Source organism: Stenella coeruleoalba (assembly GCF_951394435.1).
Source record: "Stenella coeruleoalba genome assembly, chromosome: 6".
Taxonomy (NCBI): Eukaryota; Metazoa; Chordata; class Mammalia; order Artiodactyla; family Delphinidae; genus Stenella; species Stenella coeruleoalba.
Genome location: NC_137151.1, coordinates 43,813,756 through 43,828,321, shown reverse-complemented (window position 1 = coordinate 43,828,321; position 14,566 = coordinate 43,813,756). Strand labels below are relative to the sequence as shown.

The following is a 14,566-nucleotide window of genomic DNA, read 5'->3' as shown; positions in this document are numbered from 1 at the left end:
GGTATGAGTTTCAGGCACCACAAAACCTAGATCTGACTCTCCTTCCAATACTAGAGTTTTAGAGTTTTTCATCTGAAGTTACATCACCCGTGAGACCTTCCCAGTCCCAGGCTAGAGCAAGCGCCCAACTCTCACCCAACCCTTTTCCATGTCCCACCTCCATCCTGTGGTGAGACTCTTTTCTCATATCCTTTCTCCTGTAGAGTTGACCCTCCATATCTGTGGATGCAGAACCTGCAGACATGGAGGTCCAACTGTACTACATCCTTTTATATAAAGGACTTGAGCATCCATGAATTTTGGTCACCATGGAGGATCCCGGAACCAATCCCCTGCAGATACCAGGGACGACTGTACTGTTTTCAGTTTGTTATTACCTACAGGATGTGATCAACAAGAACATAGACACAGACACACCATACACACATCTCCAGGATCTCGTTGATGTATAGCAAACTGTTTAAATGCACAGAGAAAATATTCTTTGGAAATAAATATTTATTGTTTTGGCAAGGTTGGTGAAAAGGGAAGTAACCTGATCAGAACAAAGTTTTAGCAAAATTAACCACAGCATACGTCATGTCAGGAGGGCAGATCAAGAACACATGCCCCAATTTTTTTTTTTCAGCCCAGATCCCTCTGGGCCCTTAAGAACAAATTTCCATGACTAAGGGGGTCACTGAAACTCTTTACATGATACAGCAGCAGCATCTTCACTGATGACTTCAGCCCTAGGCTGTAGAAGGATGAGTGCTCTGAATCCGAATTCAGATTCTGGAAAATAAAAGCTGAACTTGGGGAACTTCTTCGCTCTCATGAATTGCAGTGGACATCTTTCCCCCAAGATTCCACACCCTGATGAACTGAAAAGCAGAACACACACTCTTTTCCTAATGTGTACTACTTAGATTTTCAATGGACTCATCAAAGCTCCTAGGGCTGTTCTGAAAGTGTCTGGGTCTCTCTGTTCTCAAATCCCTAGTGAAACTGGCCTCCAAGAGGTATTTGAAGTCTGCATACCATGGAGATCTGCCTTCAGTTAGAAGTACCCGGTGTTGTGGAAAGACCTTGAGCTCTAGACTTGACACATCTGCCTTTGACTGAGGGTGACTAAACTCTTGGCCTCTGTCTCCTCATCTCCAACCCTCCTCACAGCATTGTTAGGGAGATTAACTGACATGCTATACCTAAAACACTTGATACTCAGTAAATACTCACTAAATGGTGGCTACTTCTATTAAGTTCTAAAACAATTTGGGAAACGTCATGACTGAGAATCTTTGCTTTAGTTCAACTGAGTTATAATTTTCTTGCTTGGGGTTCCCTGATTATAAATGTGAAAAAGTTTAAATGAGTATGTATGTGAAAATTACTGTGTTACAAACTGATTTTTACCTGATATCATATCATATCATTTCTCTCTAAATGTAGAAAAAGTCTCTACTCTATATAATATATTGACCAGGATCTGGAAAAAGCTCTTTAGGAATAATTAATTTTAAAATCTGTATTAAATATATTTGTGCACATGCTTATAAAAATCACAATTCAAAACATTAAATATGTATATAAATATATACTTTCTCTCTCTTCAGAGGCAACCACACAACTTTAACCATGTCATAACAGTGAGGGAGTCATCACAGAAGATAGCAAAATGTACAGAACTACGTTTTCAGCATCTTAATATTTCCTGACATTGAGAACATTATACAGAAATGTAAGTAGAAATGACAGTCCGATACTTGTAACTTTAGAAATGAGATACAGAAAATACAATTATTATGAGAGAACAGGATGGTATTTTGGGGAGGAATTGCATTTCCCTCCAACTCGTCCCACATAAAATTTGTCATTTCACAATGAAAACTTGTTGCTCTAATACAGGGGTCTACAGACTTTTTCTGCAAAGGACCAGGTAGCAAATGTTTAGGTTTTGCTGGCCAGATGGTCTCTGCGACACAACAAAGCTGCCAGATTTGGCTCAGGGTCTTTAGTTTGCCAAGCACTTTTCTAAAGTAACATATGACAAAAGGAAGAACACAAAGCAAGGATAAAAGAACCTGAAGGAGGAGATGATAAAGTTACAGACAGAGAGGTATTGCAAAAAAAGAGGACAGTGGTAGTACAGAATGGAGTTCATGCTCTTTATCCATTCTTTCCTATCACTCTATGGCAGAAGACTTCCATCTCAGGGTATAACGCTGGGTATATTGATGCCAGGTAACTTGCTTTATTAGGAATTTACATTTTACGGGATAGAATATATTATTTCCAAACCCCAGGGTTTTGATACTTAAAATAGTCTGAAGTTATTCAAATTGCCTCATCTACTCCTAGGAGTTTCAGTTCAACCCTGACTACCAAGATCCCAGCAACTGACCTCTGAGAAAATTCCATGTTTCAGAGGAGAGATAAATAAGCATTTTATCCCAGCCCCTTTCCCAGTCAGCATAATGACACCACCACAAACTCCATGAATCTAGCATAAAGAGACACATTTGCTGCTTAATGCTACTTAGTTTGTGTTATTTAAATCTGGAGCCTGAGCTTTGTGAACTCATGATGGAACAACTTTGGCAAATAGAAAAGTAAACTTTGCTTCAGTGGAAGATTAGTCCGGAGGCCCAGTGGACATTTCACAGCAGTAAAATCCATGCAAAATGAATTTGGGCAAGAATAGTCTGTCTAAGATATCAATTTGCCCAAAAAATATATTTATAAACTATTATTACATCTAGGGGAAAAAAGCACTAGATTGAAAGTATAAAATTTCATTGATAAAAATGATCCATTCTCAAATGTCAACCAACATTAACAGGGAGAATTTGACACTTTTAAATAAAAAATGATGCGTAAATTACACAAGGAATCTATGGAGACACCTTCAGTTCTTATTTTCTCCTCTATCCTGCTCTAAAACATGCAATAAATCTTTTTCAATTGGAGAGGTTTAATCTGTGTATATAAGGAGACTTAAGAGGCACTGCCTTTTCTTCCTGGGCGCCTGTGTGCAGGGCTTTTTTCAGATATTGATTTTGAAAGTGATACCATACCAGAAGGTACATTGATATGGTGTCGGGTAAAAGAAAACGGCCAAGAATACTTGCAGTCTAATCAAACCTCTGTCCAAGCCCCACACTCTGATGAAATCCAATCAATAAAGACGATTAAATGACACATACAGAGTGACCAATATTAAATACACTCCATTTCCTGTACAAGAGATTGATGACACAAAGTGGACAAGATAAAACTTGACTCTGCAGGTTTATTTACAGGGTCTGTGCTGTATATAAATGTGAGTATGAAATTTTGACTCAGTCACTATTTGCCTTACAAATTAAGGTGCCAACTGGGCATCTACAAACCACCTGTGTTGGATAGACTATGAAGGGCAGCAAATCATAGAGGGTATGATTCGACAATAATCATTTGGAGGAGACTAGTATTTATTTTAACATCTGGTATTTGGTTTTATGATGGAAGAGACACAGGAGACAAGGAAATAATAAGACTAACAATGACCCAAATCCATTGCTAATTGTGACTATGATCTTGGAAAACCTATCTATGTCCGTTTCACTGTAGTCTTCTTCTTCTGTAAAGTGGGAGTCTTGAACTAACTAACCTAAAGTGTCTCTCTTGATCTAAATGTCTAAGAATTGGTGGTTGCACCATGCCTGACTGCTAGGTATTTATAAATTGTGAATAATATCACCTAATCAAAATTGCTCATTTATTGCTCATTGTTAAGAAAGGGTATGTTTTCAAGGGTCGCAAATTTTTTGCTCCTTATTTTAAGAGGGATGACACACTAAGAAAATAAGAAAAAATATTTGGAGACAAGGCTTAGTTCACTGGATTCAGTAGTATTTTTGAACTTTCTGCCAAGGGAACCCTTTAGTGGCTTGGCATGGTGGAGATTACGGGAGAAGCTGGCTAGTTCCAACTACCAAGTACTTCTCCTTAGACTCAGGCAGTGGGCCTCAGCATTTTTTCTCATCAGATTATATCGCTTTTGAAAAACAAAATCATTGTGCTCTCAATTTAATCAAGCTCTGAAAAGTAAATTAAATATACACACGTCATCATTTTAAAATATTTTACAAAACACATATATGGCTTACCATGTGCCAGATACTATTTGAAATGCTTTATAAATATTAATGTATTTCTCGCTCATAACAACCCATGGGGTAGGTACTTTTACATTACCCCCATTTGTTTGTTTGTTTGTTTTTTTGGCCGCATCACGAAGCTTGTAAAATCTTAGTTCCCCCACCAGGGATTAAACCCCACCAGACATTGAACCTGGGCCCTCGGCAGTGAAAGCTCAGAGTCCTAACTACTGGACCGCCAGGGAATTCCTAACATTATCCCCATTTTGTAGATGCAGAAATTAAGACAGGGAGAAGTCAGTAGCCCATGTAAAGGCATCCAGGTGAATGGACGTACAGAACCAGGATTTGAACTGAGGCATCTGACTCTAGAGAACTTATCCGTAGCCATTAGGCTCAGCTGTTCCTGCTGTGCTTAGGAAGAAGTTTTATAAAGAAGGTAAACATTTTTAAAGATGTTTACAAGAAGTAAAATAAAAAGCCTTTTATGCTATTGAAAGGTATGGTAGGAAGGCAGTAAACCTATAGAAAGTATTTCCCTTGAAGAAGGTCAGACTAAATTCACTCTAGAGAAAGGACAGGAACAGATACGGCCACAAATTCAATTCACGCAAATCCCCAGACAGCTGACAGGCACTTATGAGTTTTGACTACTTTTACCACTACTGACATTTTTGACACATAAGCGAGTATTAGGAAGTATTTCACCAGAATTCAAAATATCAGGCAAAACTTCTGGACAGTGACTTCTTTAAGAAAAATCTTATTCACTGATCATTCTCAGAGTAATATATTTTTTATGTTTTTAAGAGCAAGAACAAGAATGAAAAATATCTGCTTGCTTAACTTAGTAACCTGATTCTATCAATAGTTAATTCCTGCCCTTTGCCTAAGAGGCATCATGGCCACCAGCCTCACCTATGTCATAGTTACTTTTTTGTCTGCCCTTTTTTTTGGTCTCTTTTCCCCCTGGAAGGTAATCTCACTGATTTCCTTTGTCTAGTTATGCAAAATAGCAAATGTCAAAGCTTGGAAACTGGTAATTTGGCAATTTTAGACAATCACCTCATAACCACGTTTTAGTACACCTTTGAAGCAGGAGAAGTTCAAAGGCTTTGAAAAGACAACTTTTGCTTTGCCTGTTACTATGAGTCATTTGAAGTAATTGGTCTTGTCTGATGTATGTTTTGAACTGAGGAAGTAGAGCTTTATTACCACAATCAGATACAGGTTTTTAGCCGAGGAAGTGGAGTTTTCCTCACAGATGTAGATGCATGCTTGATAAGGCAGAAAACAGACAGATGTGCCTCTATGCACAAGGGAAGAGGTGTGGAGAAGGAACCAAATAAAACAGTTGAGAAAATTCCATGAAGCTACGGTAAAGTGCTTTTGGAAGCCGTCCCAGTTAGGAAATTTCTCACAAGCAAGCAACTCATAATTTAGACGCAGACTTTAGACTTTAATTTTGATACCTACCCAAACCTACCTATTATCCTCATTATGTTAAAAGTGGGTCAGTGATTTGCACATAAGTAAACTGGGTAAAGGAAAATCATCTTCTTAAAAGAATATTAACTAATCTTTTTACTTCTCTTTTACAAATATGGCTCCTAAAGTCAGCTTTGCTTCATTAGGTTTTTTTTACAGTGAAGACTGATGTTTCAGAAGCTATCTCATGAAAAATAAATGGCAAAATGTTCAGCTCCAGAGAATATACCCATTTATGTTAATTTCTTTTGGCACCTTCCTTCAATAACATTTGTTAATGGTTTTCCATGTGTGTATATGTGTGTAAATAAAGGAAGAAGACCAAAAAAAAAAAAAAAAAAAAAATGAAGCAAATATACATACACACAAACATTTCAAACAGAAAGAAAAGAAAGTTTAGTTATCTTTTTAAATATTTCTCATAAAACATTAGGTCAACAAATATTTATTGAATGCTTACAGTGGGTCAGACACTGGGCCAGAAAATAGAATACATAGATTATCACAATCCCTTTCTCAAGGAGTTTAAAATCTAGCAGGCAAAAGGACAAAATGGCATGTATAATAATAAGCAAAAGTCATCAAAGGGAAGCATGCACAGGAGAGAGCAGACTATGGCTTCCTGAAAAAAGTTAGTTAACTATTTGGATCTTAATGAAGTCAGTGCCACGGCATGGACTTTCCAGGAAAAGGAAATAGTCTATGCTAAGGTACAGAAACATGAAAGGGTATAATCTATTTCCAAACCACCCACACTTAGTGTAGCTGGAATTTGGGAGAGAATCAATGAGAGGATGGGGACTTCCCTGGTGGTGCAGTGGTTAAGAATCCGCCTGCCAATGCAGGAGACACGGGTTCAAGCCCTGGTCTGGGAAGATCCCACATGCCGCGGAGCCCATGCGCAACAACTACTGAGCCTGCGAGCCACAACTACTGAGCCTGCATACCACAACTACTGCAGCCCACGCACCTAGAGCCCAAGCTCTGCAACAAGAGAAGCCACCACAAGAAGAAGCCCGTGCACTGCAAGGAAGAGTAGCCTCCACTCACCACAACTAGAGAAAGCCTGTGCAGCAACGAAGACCCAATGCAACCAAAAATAAATAAATAAATAATTTTTTTTTAAAAAAAGAGAGGATGAAGAGTGAAAGGGGAGGGAAAATTGGTAAGAAAGGAGGTGGACACAACTGGAATCACAGAGGTGAATAAGGTGACATCTTAGGACAAGTGAGAGACAGCAGAATTTGAGCAAGATGAATAGGAATGGTCACAGAATTGATGAGACACACTAGAGTGATTTTTCAAACATTCAGTGAAAGAATAGAAAGTGAAATGTATGGAAGAGAAGAAGAAGAGGAAAGAGTCCTAGAAGATGCCCCCCCCTTTCAAAAACATTTGTCATTTTGTTTATGTACATTCATTAAGTCCTTATTTGCTTAAGATCTGCCCACCTCTCCCCAGATTGACAGCTCTTCAATTTATCTCCTGGTTCATCAAACTCTCTGGCAACTCAGTATAAGTTGAGCAACTGATTAAAAATATAAAAGATAAAATTCTAAATTTATTGAGATAGTGCAAATTATTTTGAGCTACTTCTTTGACACTGAGTTCTGACATTTCACTTATAAAAAATAAATATTTGGCAGAAAGTCAACAGTTTAACAATGCTATTTGTCACTCACACCTTAATAGGAATAAGGAGTATCAGAATTGGTCTTAAGATGGAGAAAGAGGAGAATTGAAGAGAGCTATCAAAAAAGAAGAGCAGAGATTGCCTTATAAAGGAGGTGGATACAAAAGAGATAAGGGAAAATTTTGTGAAGGGCCAGTTAGAGCTGAAGGAGGACAGTAAGGAACTATGAAAGGGCATAGTATTCAGGGAGTCACAAAAGTCAATGCTACTGACATAGGTGCTTCCTCTTCCTGTTAATGGTCTTCTTATTTATTAACCAACTTTGGTAACATTTGTTTTAAATTAAGACAACATTTATATACAATGAAATGTGCACATTTAAGTGTATAATTCAATGATTTTTAACTAATATATACAACCCTGTACCCAATGCAGAGAACATTTCCGTCATACCAAAAATTTCCTTTATGCTGCCCTACAATCATTCTCAGGACTCATAGGCAGCTACTGCTCTGATTTCAATCAATATATACAACTTTTACCTTGTATTTGAAGTGTTTACAAATTGTATCATATGGCATGTACTCTATTGTGTCTGGATTCTTTTATTCAACCAAATGTTTTGCTGTTTTTGTTGTTGCTTAATTCTTTAGTGTTATTCATTATACAGTGCCATATTCTATTATAAATGCTGAGTAGAATTCCATCATATGAATATATCAGAATATATCCTTTTTTCTCTTAAGGATATTTGGGTTTTAGCAGTTTGGGGCTACTATGAATTGCTATAAACATTTTGGCACACTGCTGTTTGTGAACATATGCTTCATTTCTCTTGTAAATACTTAAGAGTGGAATTTCTGGGCAATGGGTTGATGGAGTATGTTTAACTTTGTAAGAAACAGCCAAACAGTTTTCCAAAGGGGTGTACTGCTTTGTACCCCCACCAGTAACATATGAAAGTTCTAGTTCCTCCAAATCATCACATTTAGTGTTATCAGTCTTTAATTTAGTTCTTTAAATAAGCATGAAGTGGTTTTTATTTAACCCAAGTGGAGAACGGTTCAGTGGGCTTTTGGCTTGCCATATCTTTTGATAAGTGGCTGTTCAATTATCTAGCCTGTTTATATTGGCTAGTTAACATTTTATTAATGATTTGTAGAAATTATTTATGTATTCTGGATGCAAATCCTCTGTCAGATATACGGATTATGAATATTTTCTCTAGCCTATGACTTGCATTTTTATTTTCATAATGGTATCTTTTGATGGACACTTTAAAAAAATCACTTTGGTGAAATTCATTTTAAAATTTAATCTTCTTTATGTCTATTGCTTTTTTTTCCTTGCCAAGAAATATTCACATAACTCAAGGTCATAAAGGTATTCTCACATTTTTTTTTAAGATTATTGCTTTAGATTTTACTTTCAGGTATATGATCCATTTCTAATGTTTGTGCATATTGCGAAGTAGACATGGTAAATTTCATTCCATGTGTTTATACAGATGCTATAGACCATTTGTTGAAAAAGAATTTCCTTTATGAAATAAGATTAGTGATTGCCTGATGGTGGGAGTAGGAGCAGGGATTGACAGCAGAATTTTGGGGATGATAGAAATATGCTAAAATGATGGTGGTGATGGTTGCCCAACCATAAAAAAAAAAGAAAGAATATTCTCTCTCCATTGAATTGCCTTCACACCTTTGTCTAAAATCAATTGACATTTATGTGTAGATTTATTTCTAGACTGTCTAGTCTGTTCAGCTGGGTTGTGACTCTATTCTTATGCAAATTCCACCCAATCTTGATTAGGTTGGCTTTAAAATAATTCTTAAAATCAGATAATATGAAATTTGCAATTTTGTTCTTCAAGATTGTTTCTTCACAATTTTCAAGATTGTTTCAACTAATCTAGATACATCATTTGTATGTCCATACAAGTTTTAGAATCATCTTATTAATTTCTACAAAATAGCCCACTGTGATTTTAATTTGGATTGAAGTGAATCTACAAATTATTGGAGGAAAAGTGACATCTTAACAACAATGAGTTTTCCAATCCAGTAACACAATATATCTCTCAATATTTTATATCCTTTTAAATTTATCTCAGCAACATTTTGGAGATTTTGAGGTACAGGTTTTACTTGTCTTTGGTTAATTTTATTCCAAAGTTTTAAATAATTATTAATACAAATTATATTTTATTTTTTAATTAATAAAATCGGTTTTAGTGAATTGTATTCTTGAACTTGCTAAAATCACTTATTATTTTTAGTAAAATTTTGTAGACTCCTTAGGACTTACTACAATACAATCACATAATCTGCAAAGAAACAGTTTTATTCTTTTCTTCCAGTCATCACACTTTCTATTATTTTCTTGCCTTATGACACTTGTTCTGACCTCTAATAAAACATTGATAGAAGTAGTTAAAGTAAGATTGTTTTATTGTTCCTAATCTTAGTAGAAAATATTCAATATTTTACCAATAAAAATGATGTTGATTTTTATGTGTATGCTCTTTATCAGATTGAAGATGTTTCTTTCTATTCCTAGTTTCCTATGTTTTTATTTTTCCTTCATGAATGAGTATGGAATTAGATCAAAGCCTATTTCTGCATCTGTTGAAAGGGCCATATGTTTTTATTTTTGTTTTTTCTGTTAGTATGGTGAAATGATTTGATTGATTTTTGGCTATTGAACCAACCTTGCATTTCTGTGATAAAGTCCAGTTGCTCCTGATGGATATATAGATATAGATATATAGTAGTATTATTCACAATAACCAAAAGATGGAAACAACCTGTGTTTTCATGGACAGATGTGATACAGATGTGACACATAAAAAATATGTCACATACATACAATGGAATATTATTCAGCCTCAGAAAGGAATGAAATTCGGATACATGGTACAACATGGGTGAACCTTGAAAATATTATGCTAAGTTAAATAAACCAGACACAAAAGGAAAAATATTGTATGACTCCACTTATATAAGGTACCTAGAATAGTCAAATTGATTAAGACAGAGAGCAGAAGAGTGGTTACCAGGGGTTGGGAGAAGAGGGTAATGCAGAGTAGTTCTTTAATGGTACAGAGTTTTAGTTTGGATGATAAAAAAATTTCTGGAGATGTATAGTAGTAATTGTTGCACAACAGTGTAAAATGTATGAAATGCTACATTTATAGCATATTTGTACTACGCAAATAAGTTGTACGCTTGAAAATGGTTAAATTTTCTATTGCATATATTTTTCTACAAGGAAAAAAGTACTAAAAATAGTAAAATATTTGAAAATGATAATAATAAAACATTTTTAAAGATGGTAGCATTCCTGATGGAATGACTTAATGAATGACTGTGATAACAGATCCCTTACTAAACCTCTACCTCCTTCTGACCTGCAGAGTCTGTGTAGGGTGGTAACTACAGCATCTACCAGCTGGTAAAACCTGCTGGAGAAAATCTCATGAGGAGGCACACTGATTCTTTGACAAGTGTATTCATATTAGCTAGTCCCTAAGTCCTTCTTGATCATCTTTTTATTTCATCTTTCTTTGCCATTTTCCAGAACCTATGCTCAAATTTTACCACTTTCTCTAAATTTCAGACCCCATGCCTGCCTTCCTCATTTTCAGAAGAGAACTTTTCTTCTCATTTATTGAGGAAGTAGAGGGTTTCTAAGAAATTTTTCTAATTCCCTCCCTTATCTTTCACAATTCAGTTACTACTTTGCCCGACTTACTCTTCAATCTCAAAGAAAATGTTACCTCCCTTCCTTCACAAAAATAGCTGTTACTTCTATTGCACTTACTATATGCTTGGGATGCGTACGGGCACAACACATGACCCCAGCCACCTGTGGTAGGTCCTAATATTAGCCCAATTTTACAGATGTGGAAACTGAGGCACAGAGAGCTTCAGCAATATGCCCATGGCTACAACTAGGAAATGCTGGAGATAAGATACAAACTCAGTCAGGATGCTCTTAATTGCCTCTTTTATAATGAGTCTATTATATCTTCCTTTAGGAAACTCATTCAATTCAATATGTCTTGAAATTTAGATGTATACATTCTCTTTTCCATTACATTATATTCACATATTACAAACAAGTTTTCATTCCCCCATATATTTTGGGTGTACACACAGACACACAGACACACAGACACACACACAGACACACACACACACACACACACACACACACAATTCCAGCCTCCTTTCAAAGCTATCACTTCCCCTTTCTTCTTCATTTTTCCTGTTAGAAGAGTTTTTTATAATTCACTTCATAAATAGGTTTTAACCACTGGCTACAAACCAACTTCTTGTTCCAAGTCTACCCCAAGACCAACTGAACAAAGGTCAATATTGTCCTAATGGCACAATCAATGGGGATCTGTTTTCACTATTCTTTCTGCTGATCTCTTTACCACTATTACCTACTTTCACCTATTCTTCTACATTTTTAGAACATTCCTTCTTTTTTTAAATTAGAGTATAATTGCTTTAAAACTTTGTGTTAGTATCTGCTATACAATGAAGTGAATCAGCTACATGTATACCTATATCCCTTCCCTCTAGGACCTCCTTCCCACCCCCCCATCCCACCCATCTAGGTCTTCACAGAGCACCAAGCTGAGATTCCTGTGCTTTATGGCATGTTCCCACTAGCTATCTGTTTTACTCATGATAGTGTATATATGTCAATCCTAATCTCCCAATTCGTCCCACCTTCCCCTTCCCCTGCTGTGTCCACATGTCCATTCTCTACATCTACATCTCTATTTCTGCCCTGCAGATATGTTCATCTGTACCATTTCTCTAGATTCCCCATATATGCGTTAATATATGACATTTGTTTTTCTCTTTCTGGCTTACTTCACTCTGTATGACAAATTCTAGGCAAATCCACATCTCACAAATGACCCTTTTTATAGCTGAGTAATATTCCATTGTATATATGTATCACATCTTCTTTATCCATTAATATGTCATTGGACATTTAGGTTGTTTCCATGTCCTGGCTATTGTAACTAGTGCTGCAAAGAACACTGGGATACATGTGTCCTTTTGAATTATGGTTTTCTCAGGGTATATGTCCAGTAGTGGGATTGCTGGGCCATATGGTAGTGCTATTTTTAGTTTTCTAAGGAACCTCCATACTGTTCTTCATAGTGGTTATATCAATTTATATTCCCACCAGCAGAAGCAGGAGAAATTACAATTCTGCAGCCTGTAGAATGAAAACCACATTCACAGAAAGATAGACAAAATGAAAAGGCAGAGGATTATGTACCAGATGAAAGAAAAAGATAAAACCCCAAACAACTAAATGAAGTGGAGATAGGCAACCTTCCAGAAAAAGAATTCAGAATAATGATAGTGAAGATAATCCAGGACCTCAGATAAAGAATGGAGGCAAAGATCGAGAAGATTCAAGAAATGTTTAACAAAGACCTAGAAGAATTAAAGAACAAAAACCTAGAAGAATTAAAGAACAAACAAACAGAGATGAACAATACAAATACTGAAATGAAAAATACACTAGAAGGAATCAATACTGAAGCGGAAGAACAGATAAGTGACCCAGAAGACAGAATGGTGGAACTCACTGCCAAAGAACAGAATAAAGAATGAAAAGAAGTGAAGACAGCCTAAGAGACCACTGGGACAACATTAAATGCACCAACATTCACATTATAGGGGTCCCAGAAGGAGAGGAGAGACAGAAAAGACCCGAGAAAATATTTGAAGTGATTATAGTCAAAAACTTCCCTAACATGGGAAAGGAAATAGCCACCCAAGTCCAGGAATTGCAGAGTCCCAAGCAGGATAAACCCAAAGAGAAACATGCCGAGACACACAGTAATCAAATTGACAAAAATTAAAGACAAAGAAAAATTATTAAAAGCAACAATGGAAAAATGTCAAATAACATATAAGGGAACTCCCATAAGGTTAACAGCTGATTTCTTAGCAGAAACTCTACAAGCCCGAAGAGAGTGGCAACATATATATAAAGTGTTGAAAGGGAAGCACCTACAACCAAGATTACTCTACCCGGCAAGGATCTCATTCAGATTTGACAGAGAAATCAAAAGCTTTACAGATGAGCAAAAGCTCAGAGCATTCAGCACCACCAAACCAGCTCTACAACAAATGCTAAAGGAACTTCTCTAAGTGGGAAACACAAGAGAAGACAAGAACCTACAAAAACAAGCCCAAAAAAGTTAAGAAAATGGTATTAGGAACATACATATTGATAATCACCTTAAATGTGTATGGATTAAATGCTCCAACCAAAAGACACAGGCTCGCTGAATGGATACAAAAACAAGGTGTATATATATATATATATATGCTGTCTACAAGAGACCCACTTCAGATCTAGGGACACATACAGACTTAAAGTGAGGGGATGAAAAAAGATATCCCTTGAAAATGGAAATCAAAAGAAAGCCAGAGTAGCAATACTCATATCAGATAAAATAGACTTTAAAATAAAGAATGTTATAAGAGACAAGGAAGGCCACTATATAATGATCAAGGGATCAATCTAAGAAGAAGATATAACAATTATAAATATATATGCACCCAACATAGGAGCACCTCAATACATAAGGCAAATGCTAACAACTATAAAAGAGGAAATCGACAGTAATGCAATAATAGTGGGGGACTTTAACACCTCACTTATACCAATGGACAGATCAACCAGACAGAAAATTAATAAAGAAACACAAGTTTTAAATGACACAATAGACCAGATAGATTTAATTGATATTTATAGGACATTCCATCTGAAAACAGCAGATTACACTTTCTTCTCAAGTGCACATGGAACATTCTCCAGGATAGATCACATCTTGGGTCACAAATCAAGCCTCAGTAAATTTAAGAAAATTGAAATCATATCAAGCATCTTTTCTGACTGCAATGCTATGAGATTAGAAATCAATTACAGGGAAAAAAATGTAAAAACCATAAACACATGGAGGCTAAACAATACATTACTATATAACCAAGAAATCACTGAAGAAATCAAAGAGGAAATCAAAAAATACCGACAGACAAATGACAGTGAAAACATGATGATCCGAAACCTATGGGATGAAGCAAAAGCAGTTCTAAGAAGGAAGATTATAACAATACAATCTTACCTCAAGAAAAAAGAAAATCTCAAGTAAACAATCTAACCTTACACCTAAAGGAACTAGAGAAAGAAGAACAAACAAAACTCAAAGTTAGTAGAAGGAAAGAAATCATAAAGAGCAGAGCAGAAATAAATGAAATAGAAGCAAAGAAAACAA

At 36.0% G+C, this 14,566-nt stretch overlaps 1 long non-coding RNA gene across 1 annotated transcript in view; it reads left to right on the top strand.

Annotated features, from left to right (window-relative positions):
- LOC307187907 overlaps positions 1-14,566 on the top strand; it is a 66,249-nt gene that overhangs the window by 46,759 nt on the left and 4,924 nt on the right. The window contains exon 4 of the long non-coding RNA XR_013828717.1: positions 1,596-1,720. This is a non-coding gene — a long non-coding RNA (uncharacterized lncRNA). The remainder of the gene's footprint in view (positions 1-1,595; positions 1,721-14,566) is intronic.